Genomic DNA, 15,171 nt, shown 5'->3' on the forward strand with positions numbered 1-15,171 from the left:
ACGAATGATTCGCAACATCAAACCACTACATTAGGAATAAAGGGTTTTGGATGTGAGGACTTATGAAAATTTTTCTTGGTGTTGAAGGAAGATTTTAGACCTTAGACTATCTTCAAGGGGGCGGCTATTTTAACTATTTAAAATATAATTATATTTTGGGAAAAAATATAAAAAGCCCTTCAAACTAACACCCGTTTGTAATAGAGTCCTACAATATTCAAAATGTATTAAAGTAGTCCATCAAACTACTAAAATGTGTAAAAAAGGCTACATTTTATTTTTTTTAATTCCTATAATACGTACCCATATTCTTTTAAACATTAAAATAAAAAATAAACTAAACTATATTTTGAGTTATGTTATATATTATTTTTTTTAACTATTTTTTTTTTTTGGTAAATTCAATGAATTATTTATTGAATTTGTGAATTTATGTGAATCACACACAAATTTAATGATGAATTTACCCATTCAGTATATAAAGATGGATAAAAGAAAAGATGAAAAATAAATTTTACTTTTTCTCTTATTTTTTTAGCTACTAACTTTTCAATATAACTTTCTAGATTTTTTAAATATTGTTTTTAATTAAATTCTTTCACTTCTTTCTCTCGCTCTCGCTCATGGCACCGTATTGTTATTGCTAGTGGCAGACACCTCAAAAGTCTTCCACTAGGGTGGTCTCAAATTCCCAAAATCTAAGCTTGTTGAAATTGAAAACCCATATCCCAAGTCCACTATCAAATGTGGGATTTCTAGCTTCTGAATTCGCACTTGTTGCTGGGAACCGTGTCATAGCGGTCATGTTTAGGCCTTGTTTGGTAAAAGGGTTGGAGTTGGCTTAGACAAGGTTCATCACCATTTTCCAAAAATATTAACATAAAAACATTTTCACTTTTTCACTTTTGCACTTTCGCAAAAATGCCATTAATCATCCATCCATTTCTTGGCACATTGCTCTGTGTGCTGTATTGTTTCAACGAAATCACTGTGTCTTTTCCTTCAACTCCAATCTTGTATACGAGAAGAATATGATATTCTCATGTTACGAAATCGTGGCCCTTCATTTTAAATTCAATAATTTATAAAATCATTTAAATTTCGATAAAATAAAAGCTAGCTTGAAATCAAAATTTAATGCATTGGTTATACAAAAGCAGCTGACATTTTATAAACCACTAGATTTAAAATAAAGGGCCACGATTTCATGACATGAGAATCTCCAATTTTAAGTAATTGGAGGGGATCTCAAGTGAGTCCTACATTGCTATGCCTCGCACAATATCTCACAAATACTCTGCTTCCCTTCTCCCCATTCCAATGAAGCTTCATACCCGCAACTACTTGGACTATGCACTACATACCTTGGTGAGTTGGTGTCATTCTTCTCCTTTTTTGTAAAATGCTTTAAAAGGCATCCTGGATCTCGACCACCATTTTGTCTCTTACTCACCTCCTTCAAGTCAAATGTACCTTAACACGAATGCCGCAACAAGCATATCTTTGACTTATTTAGAATTGAATAGAAACACTCCTTTGAATTCTCAGCCAGTGATTTCCATAAATTATCCAGATTCCAGAAGGTCTTCAAATGCTGAATTACTATTATGTCGATTCATACTTTCATGCCATACTGGTCTACTATAGTGGCTCTTGGTAATGGTAGCTGGATATATATTAGATGGAATGATGGATGAAGTTGACAAGAACTCTAATAATGTTCTGCATCTTGCTCTGCCTTGCACCAATATTTCACCTACTTTCTTTGCTTCTCCAACCCAATGAAGCTTCACATCCTCAACATACGTGCATTATGCTTCATAAACCTTCATGTCATTCTTCTCTCTTCTATCAGCTTACTCTGCTAGCGACCAACCAGTATTGCTGCCACTCCAACAAATGAGACCTATCGTCTGCCTTTGTTCAGATTCAAAGAATTAATAGCAGACGACCCGCATAACATCTTGAGCTCCTGGAATGATTCTATCAACTTTTGCAGTTGGCAGAGGATTACATATGGCCGCCAGCATCAAAGAGTTACAGCCTTGGACCTACAAGGCTATGCTTTGCGTGGATCCATATCACCTTTCATTGGCAACCTCAACTTTCTTAGGTTGGTTGATCTCCAAGACAACTTCATATACGGCAAAATTCCACAAGAAGTTACTCATTTGTTCAGACTGCAGAATCTCCTTCTTAGCAAAAACTCATTGACAAGGGAGATCCCGAGCAACTTGACCAACTGTCCTGTCACTACAAAAATGCAGTGAATTTTTGACTAGGAGTTTTTGACGTGTCACATCAGAAACCCCTTCTGACGTACGCCTTTTGACATTTCTAAACCGATTTTAGATTTTTGACGTGTCTACAGTGCCACGTCAAAAAATTTTGACGTGTCGAGTTTCAGCACGTGAAATTTTTTTTTGACATGGCAGTGTTGCCACGTCAAAAAAAATTTTAACGTTCTAAATTTTGGCGTGGCAGCAAAAAATTTGGAGATTTTTTTGACGTGTCACTCCATTTGACACGTCAAAATATATATATATATATATATATATATATATATATATATATATATATATATATATATATATATTCAATTAAATATTACAATTCCAATATCCAACACAATTCCAATACATATCCAATATTCAATACATATGCAATACATATCTAATATTCAATATCTAATACATATCCAATTTCCCATACATTCAATACATATGAAATTCCAATACAACTTCATTAAACAAAATTCCAACACATATACTACGTTCCAACACAACACATAACAAAACAGATATATACATCGAAAACGCCGTTCCAACACAAGGCAAAACAAATATACAATCAAACACTTCTAGACTATCTGCTACAAATAAGTTTTAATTAGTCTCAACAAACATATAGTTTGATCTAACTATATACATCAACAAACGACTATATACAAACCAATAAACAAAATATATACAAACAGTGATGATAAACGACGTTCTCAGTCCAACTCCAAAAAAGTCATCCCCCAACGCTTAATCTGCATTACCTGCAAATGAATTGTGAACCAATAATAATCAATACAAAAATTTGAGACATGTCTATACAGTGATGCAAATATATATGTTAGTTCTAAAATGGACCACTATAACAAAGCATTGCTAACTGGGACTTTTGTGAAGCCTAAGGGTTTTTAACAGTTAACAACTGTTAGAAAAACAACACAAAATATATCATTACCTCTGTAAGGCGCAGATCCAGAGGTCGACGCGAACATAGCCTCAAGCTGACGGAAACGGGCCTAAAAGATGGCATCTTTCTCTGCTATCTAGGCTTTTTGTTCTTCAATTTACTTGGCCATCTCATCCATCACACATCTTTGTTCTGCCCGCTCCTCTTCAAGTTCTCTAATCCTATCTGTCATCTGTGAGAACGAGAAACTCCCAAGATTCTGAGACCGTGCCTGGGACGGTGTATAGTACGAATGTATGCTGCCCTGCACCAGCAGAACATTCAGACCCACCTGTCGGACCCTGCCAGCATACTCAGACTTATTTCTGTACGCCTGAGCATACGCATCATTAGGTGTCCACCGTACCGTCCCTTCAGTCACGATTGATGTCAATGCCGGGTCAGTGGACATCAATTTCTTCATCCTCTCATGTACGTTAAATAACAAGTTAGTATCTCATATAAGGAAGGTTAATCATAAATAATTTATCAAAATATATATCGGTGAGTACTTACACAACTCTCCCTGACTATTTCATTTAGATAGCCACCATCCTTCTTCGTGTGTGTCGAGATATAATTTTGCGCTCGAATCAAAGTAGTGCCCAAAGATAAGGTCTGCATAGAAAAAAAAATCAATATATATGCGGTAAATAAGATAAATACCTCTTGATGTGTCACCCTAGCGAAGCTCATCGACTCGGTGCAGTAAGGTGTGTTGTTTTTTGCTTGCAATGCCTTTATATAGGCAGCATACTCCTACATGAATACCACCCTTAAAATGTCAGGCCTAACACAATTACAATTAATTAAACTACACTTCTGACCTACCTGATTCTTCGGGTCGCACCATTTAGCCAACAAGACATTCAAGTCCTCGGAGTTGTATGCCGAAACGGGATCCTGACCCATTCTCTCGCCTTCACTGTGTCTGGAGTATTGCCCAGCTTGATTTTTAACGTGCGTTTTATCAAGTGTCTCCAACTCTTCAGCTTCACGCCCATGTCTCTGAATGCGTTTCTTTTAATTGCCTCAAGATTGTACTCAGGCGGGATGTAGAACTCAACCCTGTACAAGTTGAAAAAGTTAGGTATATAATTTACGCATTAACAACGTTGAAAATATTAAAATACACATGCGAAAATAGAAGAAAGAGTTTAACCATACCATCCGGGCGTCCCATATATCCTCATTCATACGGGGCCGTACATCCGTCCATTAGTCTCGTAGTCTAATATAATTCCCGCTCATTATGATGTTGCCGGTCGACCTTCGAAATTTTACCCCGCTAAATCCTACAGGCTGACAGGCCCTATTGTACTCGCACACGACCTATTGCCCAGGGGGGACATCCCACATCTTGTTCAATGGTGGGATGTTCACCACCTGAATTTGGGTGTGCCCGTCTTGCGCAATGCCTAACACATTAATAATTGCAAATGTTAATTATTTAGAATTCAATAGTAACAACATAAATTATATACGTATTTAATATTGGTATTTGAAGCATATATACTTACTTATTGTCCGGAGCTGGCGAATGCGGGTCACCTAAGCCATCATCCACGTCCTCCGGATAGTACTGTGTCTCTCTATCATCAGCTGGGATGGCTCACAGTATGGGATACCTGTGTTCTCCTCAGGGGGGGGGGGGGGAACAACCGCTCTACCTCGCCATGTGCACAAATCCCTAACGCACTCATCGTAGGCAGCGGAGTAAGGCGATCATATGGTTGCTCCGTGTCATACGGGAACCGGCTGAGACTGATATGACTGAGACCCTTCCACATGCTCAGGAAGTACTGGTCTATACCCCTGGTCCTCTACATGCGGGGAACTCCATTGTCTACTCTTGCCCCTAGTACTCGTATGAACCTGTGAAATACATAACGCACTCAATTAATTATGTATACAATAAATAAAATATGCACCAGAATAACCAATCAATGTAGAAAAAAATAACAGAAAACAAGTCAATTAATGTGAACTACATATATTATTAGAGCAAATTTTTTTTAAACCACATACTATTACATAGGATCTAAGTCTTGTCAGATGTAGTCAATGTCATCCTACAGATCCACTTCATTATTGCTGGTCAATAAGAGCGGCTCACACTCGTGATAGTCAGCATATTCATCATCAGGACCTTCACCTTGACCAACGTCGTATACGTTTCTAGGTTTAGTCCTGACAACACAAAACCAATTAGGGTCCCTTTCATCTTCGACGTAAAAGACTTGGACAACTTGTGACATTAGCACATACGGCTCATCAGTAATTTCTTGACCCTGGTGGATAAGGTTTTTGAAGCTGACAAGCATCATGTCATACTCGTCTACCTTGTACCCCCTATCTCTCGTGTTGTCCACCCAATCGCACTTGAACAAAACATACTTGGTCTTGTCAAAGTACTCCACCTCAATTATTTCTGTCAACTTCCCATAGTACGTTTCACCATCTATAGTCGGCACGCACACACTGCTGTTCTGCATCCTCTTTTCGGCATCGAATGCATGAGTGCGAAATAGCTTCCCGTTAACCACATATCTGTTATATCTGGTAGCTGTCTCTTTCGGCCCTCTATAATGCATAACCAGTTTGTCACCTATTTCCTTCCTGCGTCGATCGTCCAATCGATCGACCTGCGAGTATATTACGTACAATTGACCATAAAGAAGTTAGTTTTGTTAGTTGTTATGAACCAATAAATAAATATAATCTGACTGTAATAGTTAAACATCAAGGTACTCTTACGTAGTCACGGTACCAATCGTAAAACAGGGCATGATATTGGGTTTCCAACTGATCCTCCGTCATTCGCCCTCTATCGCATGACCGCCTATGTGTATCCATGAGCACCCTACAATACGAAATTTAAATTATATTATAATTCACAACTAAGGGTACAAAGTGATATTGAAGTTGCATAAACTAGTAACAGGACTTACGTCCATAGTTGAAGGAACTCGTATGAGTTAAACATAATGTATGGGTGAATTTGTGTCAATGTGACACGGTCGAGGATGACTTGTGTTTTCGTCCCCTTTGAACCATCCAGGTTTCTTTGAGCCCTATTGTGAAATGTTAGTGCGTTATCTAAATACCTCGAGCAGATCGCCACCAACTCAATTCCTATGTAGCTCTTCGCAATGCAACCCTCAGAAGCTGTTTTATTGCAAACATTAGATTTGAACCCCCTAAAGCTCCTACATATGAACATAATTCATTCATTACAGTTAGTGACGGTTTTATAACGGAGGAAAATAAATTGATGAATAATCGTAAAGTTATTTTACCTCTCTGCTGGATACATCCACCTATACTGTACTAGTCTGCTGAGTCGGCATTCACGGACAAGATGCACGACCAAGTGAACCATCACGGTAAAAAAATTTGGGGGAAGACCTATTCCATCTAGCACAAAGTGATACAGATGTCAACTTCTAGTCGGTCCATATCCTCTTGTGTCAATGACGTTGAACATAGGCCCCTGAAGAATGCAGACATCCCGAGAAATGGTCTAACTACGTTACCTGGCAGTGATCCATACAATGCAATAGGGAGAAGTTGTTGCATAATGATGTGACTGTCATGGCTCTTCAAACCAGATATCGTACGATCACTAAGTCGTACACATCGGAAAATGTTCGAGGCATATCTATCCGGCACCCTTACATTTTGAAGCACTTTCAAAAAATGTGTCTTCTCATCCTTAGACATCGTGTGGTAAGCTGCAGGCATATATGTTTGACCATCTTCGCCCGTGTATGGATGAAGTGTATGTCTCAACCCCATTTCTGGCAAGTCTGTGCGGGCTTGGAGGTTGTCATTCGTTTTCCCTGGAATGTCCAGTATTGTGACAAGTATGTTGTCTATCACATTTTTTTCAATGTGCATGACATAAAGGTTGTGACGCAATAGATTATCTTTCCAATACGGCAACCTAAAAAAAACATTTTTCTTCTTCCACAATACGTTAGCATCTCGCCTCCTCTTTCTATAGGCCCACTCTTCTTCCGTTTCTTATCTTTTTTCTTATTATCCGTCCTTGTCTTACCAGCATTCTTATCCACAAATGCCATATCTTCTAATTGTCTAAAGATTTCATCTCCACTTGGCACATCGGGGGCACATTCTAATTCTTGCTTGCCGTCAAATGTTCTTTTGCTCCTCCTCCATGGATGATCCATGGGCAAGTATCGCATGTGCCCTATATAACAAAATTTATTGCTGTGTTTTAACCTATTTGACCTTGTCGAGTACATATAGCAGGGGACATGTCTTCTCACCCCTGTTAGGCCACCCGGACAAATCTGCGTATGCTGAGAAGTCATTAATTGTCCACATCAACTGCGCTCGCAACACAAAGTTCTTTTTCTTGGACACATCAAATGTGCGTACACCTACAGTCCATAGTGCCTGTAACTCCTCAATTAAGGGTCGAAAGTAGACATATATATCCATTCCAGGTGACTTTAAGCCCGAGATTATCAGGGATAATATAAATGACATTTGTTTTATGAACGTTCAAGGAGGCAAGTTGTACGGTACAAGCATTACAAGCCAAGTGCTGTTGGATGTGCTCATGTTCCCGAATGGATTAAATCCATCTGAGATTAGTTCAAGCCTGACGTTCCTGCTGTCCGCTGAGAAGTCTGGATGTAAATTATCGAATGTTCTCCACGCTTCACCATCGGCCGGATGCCTTAATACACCGTCCTTAGTTCGGCCTTTTGCATGCCACCTCATATAGGGGCAGTATGCTCTGACATAAACAGTCTATGTAGTCGTGGTATGAGTGGAAACCACCGCAACACCTTAACCGGTCGTTTCTTACTCGATGATATGGGTTGACCATCCTCATCCAAATGAATTTTATCTTTCCACTTGGATACTTCACAAATAGTACATGTATCCAAATCCTTATTGTTCTTCTAAAATAACATACAATCATTATGACACGCCGGGATCTTCTCTTACCCGAGGCCTATGTCCCTTAGAAACTTTTTCGCATCATATGTATTAACTATCAAAGCTTCTTCACTCGGAGGCAGCAACTGATTGATGAACTCAAGGAAAGATGAAAATATTGCGTTACTAAGTCCGCCAACACACTTCAAGTTGTACAGATGTACAGTAGCACTAAGCTTGCTATATTTGGTCTCATCATGAAGTAGCTTCTCTGCCTTCTTAAGCAAGTTGTAGTACTTTAGTACGTCACCATCGTCGGCTTCTTCATTCACAGTTTCTTCATTCCCCTATACCACCACTTCAGGCTCACAATTGTCTTCCATGACACTATGCATACTAAATAGATCACGCAACATTGATTGCATGTTTTCACCTTGTGCTGTGCCTATTTCCTTATCTGTGATCGTGGTAGTCAAAGTAGAGACTGCAACAGGAGACCGGACAGGCTTCTCACCGTGATAATACCAGCTTTTGCATGTAGTCATTATTCCTTTGCCCCCTGTCAAATGTCAAATACCGAACTTGGCGGGTGGCACTGCTTATTACAACACGCCTTACATGGGCAATGAATTTTTTCATCAGGGATTGTACAGTTCCTAACTGCGAAGTCCATGAATAATCTACACTCGTCTCTGTATTCCCTCGTACCTCTAGACTTTGTCATCCAACTCTTGTCCATAGCTTTAGTTACTGAAACCCTAACTGAATAAAATAAATCTAAGTTAGTTAATTAGATGTTATTTTTTTTTTTTTAGTGTATTTCTTTAAGTACATCGTTTCAATTGTTTGTTTATTTTTAACAAATAAACACATACATTTAGTTTTAATTATAACATATACATAATCTAAATTTGCAAAACCTAAACAAAATTAAGGTCCAAATTTAAATACATTTGTTATACATGGGGACCCTAGATAAAATAGATGTAGCTATCTTATTTGTTGTAATTTTTTTGTTTTCGTTTTTTATGATATTTACATAATCTAAATTTGTAAGATCTAAATTAATTTTTTATATATGGGGCCCTAGATAAATTATATATAGCTAGCTAGGTTAAATGTTGGTTTTTTTTTTTTTTTTTTTTTTTTTTTTTTTTTTTCCGTTTATTATAACATTTATGCATTTGTTATATATGGGGAGTGTAGATAAAATAAATCCATCTAGCTATGTTATTTGTTTTCTTTTGCTTTTTCGTTCTTAACATTTACATACTTATTCTAAATTTTCAAAATCTAAACATAAATTAACGACCAAAATAAATATGCATTTGTTATTTGTTATTTGTTATTTTTTTATTTTTTTATTTTTGGTTCTGATAATGTGCAAAAGCAAAACCTACACAAAATATGGGTCTAAATCTAAATGCAAAAATCTGCAAAAAAACCTAATTTAAAAATATTAGGGTACGTAATTTTGCATGCATGCAAATACATTAAACAATATTCTCACCATACAAAACATATATGTCAAACAAATAAATTAATTAGCTAACATGTAAACTTAATTTGCTAATATAACTACATCAACAATATATAATAATATACACTGTAAATTATATATTTATATAATAAATAAATAAATAAATAAATATATATATATATATATATATATATATATATATATATATATATATATACCTGATTTTCGAGAGTCGAAGAACACATGAGAGGCCGCTAGAGTTTGAGGTCATGATTACTGGAGGGAGAAGTGGCGGTGACGGGCATGGCTAAGAGAGAGAGAACGTGAAAAAGAGAGAGAACGGCGAGCTAGGTACGTAGTGAGAGAGAGAGAGAGCGGGTGAGAGAAATGCAGAGGGGAGGGCTGTGTGAAGCACAGCAGGCTGAAGCTGAAAAAAAAAAAAAAAAAAAATGGCGGAGGGGATGGAGGTCTAGTACGTAGCACGGGGGAGAGAAAGAAAGAGATGAAAAAAAAAAAAAAAAAGGGAAGGCACAACTCCAGCTGGAATTGCGCCTTCCCGAGGAGCTTCTTGTGGCACGTCAAAATTTCTTGACGTGTTCACATGTGACACATCAAGAACTTCTTGATGTGTCATATCTGACACGTCAAAAATACCAACTTAAATTTTTAAACTTTTAAATTTTAATTTATATCATTTATTTATTCATTATATCATTTTTTTTTCTCTTATATAACACATTATCCATACAATATACTTAAAACTAATTAGAGAATAAATAAATTAATATTCTAAATGTACAGATAATTAAATCCATTTTTTAATGAGGACTTAATAATCCACTCACCGACCACATATTTTGTGTTGGTCGAGTTCATGTGAGGTTTGCGGGTCTTATAAAATAAAAGTATTCTGTATGACTTATATATTTTTTAAAAATTAATATGGTTATCATATTAATATTACTGAATATGATAGCATGATAATATCATGAGGGCTCAATATTATGCATGATAATATCATATTCAAATTAATATTAATGAAATGGTTGATTTATAAGCATGCATGTGATAATTATATTAATTGGTATACAATAGTATGATTATGCATGCATATATATGATAATTAATATCATATATATGATATTAATTGGTATATATACAATAGTATGATTATGCATGTACACATATGATAATATCATATATATGATATTAATTGGTATATATACAGTAGTATGATTATGCATGCATACATATGATAATATCATATATATGCATGCATATGATATATATATTAATTGGCATGCATGTGATATATACGTATACATATATACCAATTAATTTATACTAATATGATAAAATTAATTTTTCATGCCAATTAAAATTAATTCACTACATTATTTTTTTAATACATATTTTTGATACCAATTAATACCTAATTATAATTATAATTAATTGTAATTTTTGACGTATTAGTTAGACATGTCAAAAAGTTTTGACGTGTTAGAAATGACACGTCAAAAAGTTTTGAAGTGTTAATGGAACACGTCAAAAAATTTTGACGTGCCAATCTGATACGTCAAAAATTTTTGACGTGTTAAAATCCAACACGACAAAGATATTTTTTTTGACGTGTCCATTTAGACACGTCAATAAAGGGCAGATTGTTTGTAGTGTGATCTCAGAGTCATGGACTTCACAAGGAATAAACTTACTGGGAACAATTACTAGAATTCAACTTATCACAAAACTCATTAACTGGCACCTTACCATTGGCAGTAGGCAATTTAAAGAGTCTGTATCAATTGGATGTCTCTGACAATAATCTATCTCGTGAGATTCCTACAACTATTGGAGATTGCTGGGGCTTGGAGTACCTTTACTTAGAGGGTAATTCACTTCAAGGAACCTTGCCTCCGTCTCTGGCTTCCTTGAAAGGCCTTCTCTATTTAGATCTTTCACGAAACAACTTGTCACGCTTGATTCTGAATTATCTACAGAAACTCTTTATTTTGCGATATTTGAATCTTTCTTTTAATAATTTGGAAGGTGAGGTGCCAACAAAAGGAGTCTTCAGTAATGCAAGCACAATATCAGTGATTGAAATAAAAAGCTTTGTGGGGGTATCTCGATCCTGCAATTGAAAGCATGCAACATCAAAGTTATCAAACAAAGAAAATCTCATGCTTTCAAATTAGTAGTCATAATTGTTTGTGGGGCTGTGTTTTTCATGATTATGCTTGCTTTATCTCTTATTATTTACAAGAGGAAAAAATCAGGAAAGAAATCATCTTTCACTCTCTTAGAAAGTGACATTATTTCAAAAGTTTCATACACAAAACTGCATCACATGACTAGCGAATTATCGCCAAGAAATTTAATAGGAACTGGTAGTTTCGGCTTCCTTTATAAAGGAATTTTACCAAAGGCCCAACTTTGAAAAAAGTGGTTATAACGGGCGGTTATATGTTTACTAACCGCTATCCGCTAACCTCCTAAGCGGTAACAATTAGCAGTTATTGGCAATAACCGCAAGCGCTTTTTCATCCCTAGTTACTTCTATCCTAATTAAGGACCTTAATTGGACTAAAGATATTTATTCACAAAAATTAACCATCACTATTTTTGTTGTTTCACAAAAAATTTCTTCACAACTGAAGTTCTATGATTGCATTTAAATAATCAATCAAGACGAAGGTTTTTATCCTCAGAAAACAGATTTGACTCCCCTTCGGCTTCTACTCCCCGCTCCTACCCTCCCCCTCCTCTTTTGGTTTTTATTTTATTTTTTCTTTATGTTTGTAGGTGTTCTCCAACTAGATCGAAAACTTCAGCCTTTACCCTATGCATCCGTCCACCTTCTACTGTGTTCTGTCATTCATCTCCTTCTTGGCCACTGCTACTGCTTGCTGGTTGTTTGTTTCTGTTTTTTGTTTTGAATAAGAAGTTTCTTCTCTCTAGATCTGCCCTCATGAGCAAGGATGACTAATTAGGTGTGAGGGTTTATTTCTTATGGCCTGGATAGTTCGGTGTGAGGGGTTATTTCTCATGGCCTAGATAGTTCGGTGTGAGAGGGTTATCTCTCGTGGCCAGTTTAAATAAATTTTTTTTAGGAAATTTGGCTCGGAGCAGATTTGCTCTTTAATTGTATTTGTATGTGTGGTAGCGGAAGATTGAAGTCATAGATAACACTTGATTGTAGGAATGTTTGTTTGTATCTATGACTTTGTAACCTTATAACATGTAGCTATTATTTTGCAAAGTTTTATGCTTTGTGCTATAAGAGTTTTTTGTTCTGCCCTGTAGGAGTTTATGCTCGTCTTTAATCAATAAAATCCTCAGATTTCTGTTCCAAAAAAAGAAAAAAAAAAAAATCAAGACTCCAGTGCATAAAGAAATACCAATAAATTGGTTGTTTTTTTATTATTATTATTTTTATTTATTACCGATATGGCCGATTATGAGTAATTAATGTAGTATGTTTTTAAATTTAAAATGTTGTCTTTCTACTATAGTTTGGGGAGTAGAAAATTCTGAAAAAATAAATCTTGCATTAAATTTTTGAACTTAATGAAATCACATATAAGAAAAATTATTGAAATATAATTAAATATCTTTAATTAAGCTAATTTAATGATTGGTTCATGCTTAAAAAACCAAATCACTCTTAAAAAATTGGTTCAAAAATTATGAGTTAAAAAACCGGTTTAGCCTTAAAGAAAAATGGGTTCACGGCATATGCTGAAATATTAGGGCACTTCGGTGAGGGAGTTAGCTATTTTACATATATATACTAGCTTATAACCTGCGTTATGCGCAAGATTCTTCATTATAATTTAATTTTAAAATTTAAACACATCTTCATTGTTCTTTTCATTATAAGTTAAAAATGACGTATAAAATTATATCTCACATCTTTAAATAATAATAATAAAAAAAAACAAAGTTATACATCAGTACATTACTAAACATAGTGACACAAAGTTATACAAAACGTTGCATGAATATATAAATCACAACAAACAAAAAAAGTACTATCATATGACACTTAATTTTATTTTAATCCATTAAAATTAAGCATATTAAATTTTTTGTTCCCATATGTGTAAAAATATATCACATATCAATATTTAATGCAATCAAATAAATCATTTCACGTCATGTTTAATGCTTAATTATCTCTTTGGTGTTCTGAAAGCGTTTTTATTCCTTTTCTAGACAACAATCAAATAAACTTGTATCTTCTTTTGCTTTCAAAAACAAAAAAAATTCAAAAAAAATTCGAGTAAATCATAAAAATGAACAAAAAAAATTTCATAAAACCATTCAAATGATTTAAAAAAATAATAATAAAATAAGACTCTTAATTTTAATTTACTCCATATAAATTAAAAAATGTTAAAATATTTGTTCTCATGTGAGTAGTTTAAAATGAAAATATATGCAAGAAGAAAAGCTGTGGATTTTGATTATCAAAGCATTAGTTTATAATATTATCTTTGTAATACCTATTATATTTCAACGCAAACTAATATATATATACAAAATAAAACAAAATATTTCACTAAACATTTAACGCAATCAAATCAATCCTTACATCATGTGAAATGCTTAATTTTTGTTGATGTTTCGAAAGTATTTATGTTCCATTTATATTTATAAATAAATTTTTTCCTTCAAAAGCATAAAAACACTTTCAAAATGGTCGAAAATTGAGTAAATCACATAAACGGAAAAAAATCCCATAAAACATAAGAGGTTTTATTTTAGTTTAATTCATATACATTAAAACATGTTTAAATCTTTGGTCCTATAAGTATATATGATTTAAATTGAATAGGAAAAATAAAAAAACATGTTTAATGAAAATTTGTTCCCATAAGTATACATGGTTTAAAATGAAAACATTGAAAATATAAAGAGAAAAAAAAAAATAGCATTTTAAATAATTGGGATAGTTGGCTGATTTTTTTTATATTTTTTTTTTTATGTCCAATATAGCTAATATGTCTCAATTTTAAGACACTTTTGAATGAAGTTTCAACTATTTTATATATATAGTTTTTTTTGTTTTTTTAATTTTTTATGCCTGATATAGCCGATATGTTGTAATTTTAAGACATTTCTGAATGAGATTTCAGCTATTATATATATATATATATATAGCTGATTAGTGCTTGATTGGGGGAGGTGTGTGAGACAAAGTGGAAAAGACAAAAGAAGAAAAAAACAAATTTGGAAGTGGGTAGTGAGCTGTCCGGTACGCGTGGGGAGCATGTTGGCGTGAGTGGGGGGAGAGAAAGGAGAAATAAGGCGGTCGTCGGGGAAAAAAGGTGAAAGTAAGAAAAGCTCCAAAAAAGGACAGTGAAAGTAAGAAAAGTGGGTACGTACGTTTTGGAGCACTCCTTTTAAATGCGCTAAGCCTCTTAAACTTGACTAGGGAAAATTTTCGGAAGGGGACAAAACTAAAAAGGTTAGGTAAAAATTAATCACGTGAAACTTTTAGGTATTTATGGATCTTTGTCTTTTGAAAAATCAGAATTTTGAGGATGTCC

General features: G+C 34.7%; 1 pseudogene; it reads left to right on the forward strand.

The window, feature by feature from the left end:
• Positions 1 to 1,781: 1,781 nt before the first annotated feature.
• On the forward strand, positions 1,782 to 2,270 carry LOC148584223 (putative receptor-like protein kinase At3g47110; annotated as a pseudogene).
• The last annotated feature ends 12,901 nt before the right edge of the window (positions 2,271 to 15,171 follow it).

The sequence above is a fragment of the Corylus avellana genome, chromosome 8 (genome assembly GCF_965113065.1).
Source record: "Corylus avellana chromosome 8, dhCorAvel1.hap1.2, whole genome shotgun sequence".
Classification (NCBI taxonomy): Eukaryota; Viridiplantae; Streptophyta; class Magnoliopsida; order Fagales; family Betulaceae; genus Corylus; species Corylus avellana.